Genomic DNA, 8,787 nt, shown 5'->3' on the forward strand with positions numbered 1-8,787 from the left:
ACCAAGCTATCCCCCACCTTGCCTTAGCCCCCACCCTTGCACAAATTGTCATGTGACCTATCTTCAACCTCACTCAGACTCTCCCATGCAATTGTCATGTGACCCACTGATCCCTTAGTCTTTCTCAGGCCCCTACTACGGTAATTCTGCAGTAATTATCATGTGACCTGACCAATCTCCAACCTCCTTCAGGCCTTCCCACCTCTGCAGCAAATATCATGTGACCTTACTATCCCCCAACCCGCCATAGCCCCCCCCCCCATGTAGCCAGCAATTGTCATGTGACCAATCTCCAACCTCCCTCAGACCCTCCTACCTTTTTACCAAATGTCATGTGACCTATCCCCAACCTTAAACTCTTCAATAATTATAAATCTTCTTTTTGTAAAAAGCTCCGAATGGAAAAAACAAGTGATCAGTTCAACACACATTACACACTCCCATTATTACCATAAATTGCCATTCAGCCACACATCCATGTTTATTATACCCAAAGCCTAAACAAACTAAGCACCATTCGCTTTGTGTTCGCCTTAATCTATGGAAAGTTGTGTAAAATTATTTATTATTAAATATAACAAGGCTTTCAGCTCCAGAACTAATTATTTGACCTTTTAGGTCTAATAAAGGTTAGAAGAGCAATTCTGTATTTCAGCACCATGTGATGTATATTTAATGACGAGTGTCAGGAGTCGGCCTGTAGTCACCACCTGTATGCAGACCTGGCTTATGTCAACGACGTCCATTGCAATTATCAGACTGATGACAAACCGTGACAACAGGGGTGCTGACAGCTGCTGACACTCATACAGAAGGCTGTAATATATATATATATATATATATATTAGTATTTTTTTATGTACACAGCACTGGGGTGTAAATACTATGAGGTTGGAGGGATCACTGTGCCCTTTATTCACTTGGTACCTTGTGCAAGCAGTGCCCTTCACAAATATGTCTTCTCATGGCCTTCACATGTATCCTTGTGTCCCTCAAGAAAGTTTCTGGGCAAAAAAATCTAATTTTTCTTCTTTAGATTTTTTTTATTATATATCATATTTTTTTAGAGCATGTTAGTATACTTGCAGCCCCCTCTGTAGCTCTCAATGGTTTCTCCCATCGACCTCAATATCACTACTGTACCCATTATCTTGAGCGCAAAGGAAGGATCCATTGACAGCAACAGGGGGATACAGGAAACAAATCAGTGTCAGTGGCATTCAGAGCAAAATTTTATATTTACTAACGTCTTTTATAGGCTGGGTTTAAAGTTTTAAAATTTAGGCACAAAAAAAATCCTATTGGATACAGTTTCTGCAGCAAACTCCCAGTGACAGGTCTTTCCTTCGGTCACAAATTTTTATTGTAGCACTTATACAACTCAATGAGAAGTGTAGCTTGTATTTATAAATGCCTTAAAAAATGCAAGTTGCAGTGTGTAGTAATAATGCGATGGTGATATCCACTCTCCATTAAAAAATGTCTCCATATCTGTTCTTTCAGGATGCTTTATTGTTGTTTTATCTATGATTTGCACTTTTTTTCTATTACATCCAGATGGACGTCTCGGAATGATCGGTCTTGCGAACCTGCCATGGGCCATTCAGGTATTGCGGGCGTGGAATGGCCGTCGCTGACACACGAGCTTGGTGGGAAATCAGCAGTGATGACTGAGTAATGGAGATGTCCTGAACAGCAGCGTTACAGGTGCCGAGGCACTGAAAGAGGCCGGCATTGTGTGCTGGGTGATTCCATTTCAAGGGCCCATTCACCCAGCTGCTGAGTGCTACATTGTGCCCGTCTCTCATCGCCCTTTAGTGTGGCAGCGCACAATGCTGAAAGCACAGAAGGTGGTATAGGGTGGCGAGGGGGGTATTTAAATATCGCCCCCCCCCCCTTCACCACCACTACCATCTTTGAGTTTCTGGAATAAATGCTGCATAGATACTCCACAGATTGAACAACACAACTGTGTGATATTTTTAATTTTTTTTTTTGGAGTCTTCAAAACAAAACTAAGGTTTAAATCAGCTCATGCTCAGGAGCTTTAAAAATGGGCAAAAAACAGCCACAGCCTGAGCAGAAAAGCCTGTTCACTGCCTGCATGCTGTAGAGAAGAGCTCTTGTTCTTTGCATGGAAGCAGTGGGTTCTCTACAGAGGTCAGGCCCACCCCCTCTGTCCAACCTCAGCAGAGGGATCACTGTTTCCATTCAACCTGGCATGCAGCATGCTGGCAGGGGACAGGCTTTTCTACTAGGACTTTGGCTTTTTAAAGTAAACTATTGCACAGCTTTTGATGCACCTGGAATGATTTTAGCTGATTTAAACTGAACATACAATTTCAGGTAAACTGTCTAGACTTTCCTTCTATGACATGTAATCCTAGCTTCCTATTATTCTTATTTATTTTCAGTAAGCTTGCATAAACTTAAATATTTTTTATGTTGTTTTGCTGCCTTAAAGGAATAAAAACAAAAACAAAGCTCTTCTCTTTTTGCAATACTTTTAGTCCAGAGCTGTCATTTACAGTACTTCACCACTAGAGGCTGCTAGTTTTCTAGGTTAAATGACAGCCAGCATCATCTCACCCAGGGTGTATAGAGGTTAAAAAAAATATCTTAGGGGGCAATAGTGGATGGGCAGGGTGTAAAGGGGACAGGGTTCATGCTTTGATTTCTAGTGAAGTGTTAAAAAAATATGGCTAGCTATACCCAGGACAAATCCTTGTTCCCCCATATAGGGGCTTTGGACAGGTAAATGTAGAATCTGCTGTTAGTAGGTCCAATCCCTATAGTGCATAAGATTCATAAGTGCATAAGTGCATAAGGTATGATGATATTTGCATGCAAAATAATATTCACTGCTGTAATGTAATCCAGGTTTGCTGGACCACTCAGCTTCACTAATGAAAGTGTATCCTCTCCAGCCTTGGAGAACTTTAATAAATCAGGGCCATAGCCTCATTCATAGTATAAAGGTTGTAGTGATAGCTGTAAACACTAGAGGGCAGTATAACCAATGAGACATCTAACAGGAGAGAATTTCATATAAAATGATTTATTTCTGTAATATTATAATTGGCTAACTTCCTAAACTTTCCAAAATTAAAGGAAACAATTAACTACTGCACCAGTCTTGTATTTGAAAGAATTTTATTTTTTTAGACAGTGATTAAGTAAAAAAATAATTTGCCATTTCTGTGGTTATGTTACAGGCTAAATTGGCTATTGTAGAAATTTTATGTACATTAATAAATTATTTTTTTCCACTGCTTGTACTTCAGGGTCATAAATACCAAATCAAATTGGATCTTATATTATATTAGATATAATAGAAAAGAAAAGAAGATTTGATACTTATTAAACCTATATGATATATAATCTTAGTACAATCATAGTAATCCCAAAGAAGACATAGCAGGTCCCTTACAGAGAGGCCAGGCAGCCATTACTGATGTGCATGTAGACAGGACCTATCCGCAGGGCAACCATCAGAAATTTGTGGGCCCCATACTAGATAAACTTCCTGCCCACCTATGTTTAACGGTTCCAGCATTGCAAAAGTCAAGCTCCTTTGATCCTGATACAGATGTACTCCTCACCCCTCCAATGATGGTAGCCCTGCTACATGAAATCAGCAGCATGATAAGGTGAACATTAGTATTTTTTTGGACACTATCAGGCATATTTACTAAAGGACTTTGGAATCTAATCTCCAAAATGAATGTGAACATTACAGGTATTCAGTTTGCAAACAATATTTGCATATGAGTATTCAAAGAAAACAATGTGAACCATCAAACACCTAGGAGCCATAACAAATGGTCATTGCTAGGCTTGTTCTCTCCTCCATAGAAATGCACAACTCATTTCCAACTGGTCAGCGGATGCTTTACACATCAGAGATGAACGTATCCAAGGCAAATCTGACATGTGTACAGTGATCCCTCAATGTCCCATCAACCACAGCAGATTGATGAACTTGAAATCTTATCCCTATATCAGCAGCAGAATGATGATTAGATATTGTTATTTGTTTTTTTTAAAGAACCAAGATATATTTTGACCAAATTTCAACCCAAAATTCCAGCTGCAGCATCATTCATTATTTCCTGGACCTGTTTATTTGGTGATACAATGTAATATGCCGCATGGTGGCTCAGTGGTTAGCACTTTGGGGCTGGTTGGAATGTGATGCTGTTGAATGATGCTGCAGCTGGAATTTTGGGTTGAACTTTGGCCTTTACAGCACTGGGTCCTAGGTTTGAATCTTGGCCAGGACACTATCTGCATGGAGTTTGCAAGTTCTCCCCATATTTGTGTGGGTTTCCTCCCACATCTCCAAAAAAAAAACATGGAGTTAGGAAATTGGCTTCTCCCCAAAATTGTCCTTAGACTGTAATAAAAACATATGACTATGATAGTGACATGATTATGGACTTTCTGCGCTGCGTAATATGTTGGCGCTATATAAATACTGTGCAGTTGTAACAAGTGGGGTGGGAACACTGCAAAATCTCAAATATATCTTTAGTAAAAACATTTTTGTTGCCATAGCAGCCAATCAAATCATCTTTTACATACTGGCCCGTCACGCTGTACGGAGCGTCAGTTCTCACCATGTTCTAAACACTGCATGCATTATCACTCCCCTCCTCGTCGAGGTATTTTTCAATCTCAGCCAGCAGACATATGGGACTCTAGAACAAGATTTAAATAATGAGAAGAACATGGCGAAAAAAAAACAATTGTATGTAAACTACAGACGTCAATGACAATTTTTTTCTCTGCATTGCTTTGTCCATCTGAGAGCGGCCGCCATCAATCGTCGCGCCTGCAACTTGTATCGGCCGAATTGACAGCGCTCGACATGCATTGGCTCATAAACTTGGATATCGAAATTATAAATATTGGGCAAATATGGCCGCCACCCCCCAGTGGGGGTCTTTTTCCTCTCCGCAGATGTGTGACATTCTGTTTATTGTACTTTTCTAGTTCAAAGTGGTGAATGGAAGGCACGTTTGAACGCACATATGGGACAATAGCGGTGAATGTCTGGCTTTTCGCTGGATTTTGTCAGTGCAGTTATAACGCATATATCCAGATGCAGGCGTCCGTGCTTTACATGGTGGGATGTAATGTTCAAGGAATTTTCAGCATACTAATGAAGATCATTTAAAAGGAAAACTAACAGGGTTAGTCTCATCTCATCTGATCAGTTTTATTATTTTCATCTGTTTCCATACACAATCTTTGAAAAGAAACATTAAATGTTGCTTATATTTGGTTTTTGCCCCCCCCATCATCATCCATTATCATTGCATGTCGCTTCTCTGTGCAATGGAGGTAGGTTATAGCTGGTGGCAGGAGCCAGCAGGGTGCTGTACATTGTTTCCTGAAACAGCACCCTGCCTCAGTATTCCTCTCAAAAAGCCCTTATGCAAGCAATTGGCTGGGCATATCAAATATCAAAATGTATTCTTAGGTGCGTGGGAGGAATGGGTGTTTCTAGGCAAGGACTCTGCAAGCCCACCCAGTACAGAATAAATACAATGTATAGAAGCAAAGTGGTAGACAGAATACCTGCAAAAATGTGCTTGCACACTGCACTACAGCCCATTGCTCATCTTTGAATTCAACCAATGACCATATGACTCCCAAAGTATGAAGAAAATTGCCAGACTCCAGTTCCCAGTAAATCTGCAAAACAATGGAAAACATAATGGGGCAGGACATGTAGTCAAGTAGAAAGCAGGTGATGAGGAAATGTCTGAACACTCTGCTAAGGAAATCAAAAAGCATGAGAGGACAGACAGCTGATCAGCTACAGCCAACCACAGTTTATTTTTTAAAGTTATTTTCTGAAGGTATTACTGTAATTTAATCAACTTGGTTGCTTCAAGACTTTTAATTTTGCATTCCTTGAGCTTTTATTTCCAGTCTGGCTGAATTCCTTATAATAATAGACGCATCCTTTAAAGGACGACTCCGCCATCGTGTAGCTGAGCTCCCTCCACAGATCGCACCATGACAAATTTTATGGCTACAAAATGACAAATAAAAGGAAACACGATGGGTGCATTGGCATTCAGCAGAGGCAAAGCATTCCGATAGATCGCTCTATCACTTCGTCTGTTTTGTTCCCTTCTGCCAGGAGACAAAAGGCGGCGATACTAATTGATAAAACTCGTATCTGAGCATATCATTGGAGCAGACATGCCAGGAGCTCCCATGCTGGTAAAAGAGCTTTGTGCGGGCTATGGGGGCCAAGGGAGGGGGCGCGTACACGTTGAAAAAAGACAGGCGTCTCCCCTCCCTGAGCACCACCATTCCTTCCACCACTTTGATCAAGAGACCATTGAGAAATCACACTCCAGCTCCGAGCTCTGACATAAAACAGAGTGGCTTTGTTTGCTGGTAAACTAGCGTGACGCCAAAAATCACCAACCAACCGCGAACAGTCGGCGTTCATGTAGATCCAAAGTTGATCTTTCAAATCTTCTTTTTAAAAATCGTTGTCAGTCTACAGTTTTCTTTAAAATGATACCTGCTTCTTTCTTGGGCAAACCTGGTATAGGGTGACAACTTTATGTCTCTGTCTCCTGGTTGTGCTCCTAAGTTGTCACCTTGTCATGTAAGCTTCAAATGGAGATGAAATTTGATAAAATTGGAATCAAAGTTTAAATTTTGTGATTGGGAAGTTCCATATTACAGAAAGGGACAGACGAAGTACCTTCAGCAATCAGTATTCTTATCTGCTTCATCATCATCCCAGCTGTAAAAATTCCCTGAGCTGTGCATGTGCAGCTCAGCGTTGGTTGCCAGGCACATTCCAGCTTTCCCTGTGGGTGCCCGACTGAATGAACTCCCCGACACAGAAGTTACGTCATCCCAGCTTGGCCAATCAAGATGGCCAAACATTGGAATGAAGAAGAGAAGAATATGGTGGTGCCCGAAGCGGAATGGGGACAGTTGCAGGATTTATGTCTTCCTGGCCTGGCCAATCAAGATGCCTAAAGATCGTAATGAGGAAAAGAAGAGTATGGCGGTATCCTCAAAAGATTAATGACAGGTATGGGAGTTTTGTCATCTCGGCCTGCCAAGATGGCTGAAGATCAGAATAAGGAACAGAATAATATGACGGTGCCTGCAATAGAATGGGGACAGGTGCAGTTATGACATCTTTGCCTTGTTAATCAAGATGCCTGAAGATCATAATGAAGAAGAAAAGAATTTGGCGGTGCCCACAATAGAATGGGGACAGTTACGGGAGTTAGGTCATCCGGGCCTGACCAACCAAGATGGCTGAAGATTGTAATGAGGAACAGAATAACTTGACGGTGCCTGCAATAGATAGGCAATAGAATAGGGACAGGTCCAGGAGTTATGACATCCTAGCCTGGTCAACCAAGATGCCTGAAGATCATAATGAAGAAGAAAAGAATTTGGCGGTACCCACAATAGAATGGGGACAGGTGTGGGAGTTACATCATCCGGGCCTAGCCAATCAAGATGGCTGAAGATCGTAATGAGGAAGAGAAGAATATGGTGGTGCCCACAATAGAATGGGGACAGTTGCGGGAGTTACATCATCCGGGCCTGGCCAATCAAGATGGCTGAAGATCATAATGAGGAAGAGAAGAATATGGTGGTGCCCAAAAAAGAATGGAGACAGGTGGGGGAGTTACGTCATTCCAGCCTGACCAACAAAGATGGCTGCAGATTGGAATGAGGAAAAGAAGAGTATGGTGATAGCCGCAATAGAATGGTGTGGGAGTTACGTCATCCCAACCTGGCCAATCAGGATGGCCAAAGATTGTAGCAAGGAAGAGAAGAAGGAAGAAGATGGCAGCGTCAGCAATTGAATGGAGACAGGTGGGGGAGTTACGTCATTCCAGCCTGACCAACAAAGATGGCTGAAGATTGGAATGAGGAAAAGAAGAGTATGGTGATACCCGCAATAGAATGGTGTGGGAGTTACGTCATCCCAACCTGGCCAATCAGGATGGCCAAAGATTGTAGCGAGGAAGAGAAGAAGGAAGAAGATGGCAGCGTCAGCAATTGAATGGGGACAGGTGAGTATTCCATGGGTTCCACTTGTAAAGCATCCATGTTGATATTTGTTCCACTGTTATCACTGTTAGGAAGCTGCCAATAATCAAAGACAAGCAGTGCTTGCTAATTGGAGGGGATGTAGGCAGGGAGTGGCTGTAAGAATGCTTGAGCCGATCAACAGCACTGATAAACAAGAAAGATACAAAACAGAATTTTTATTTAAAAAAAAAAAAAGATAGTTGTGTATGATTCATGATTCATGCTGTAAGCTTGTAGTAAATCTGTCTCGCTGTTCCTGTTTAGCATCGCCTTGGTATGCATCTGAATTGATAAAATTCTCCACAATATATTACTGCTCTGTAGTCATGAATATATTAATAAAAGCAGTTTATAAATACTGGAATAAGTCCTGGTATCAACTTTGTGCGGTCCATTCTACAGCAGACCAGAGAAAAAAGGAAAAGAAACAGTACCAGCAAGGAGCCAATTAGTTGTTCTGCTGTGCTCATGTGCTAGGAATGGAATGCTGATAGGTGAAGAGATAGGTGTACTGTTTCTCTGTCCAGTCACAGGCTGGGGGAGGGACGAGACCTGTAGGGGTTGTTTAACAGCTCCAGAGAAAAATCAGGTCTCCTCCTTTGCCACACAGGTCTGTGCTGTTTGGGATAGCTTTATAAATTCCAAGACTGAATAGACAGGAATGCAGATAAATATCCCATATGCATCTATTTT

This window comes from Pyxicephalus adspersus, chromosome 7, assembly GCF_032062135.1.
Source record: "Pyxicephalus adspersus chromosome 7, UCB_Pads_2.0, whole genome shotgun sequence".
Taxonomy (NCBI): domain Eukaryota; kingdom Metazoa; phylum Chordata; class Amphibia; order Anura; family Pyxicephalidae; genus Pyxicephalus; species Pyxicephalus adspersus.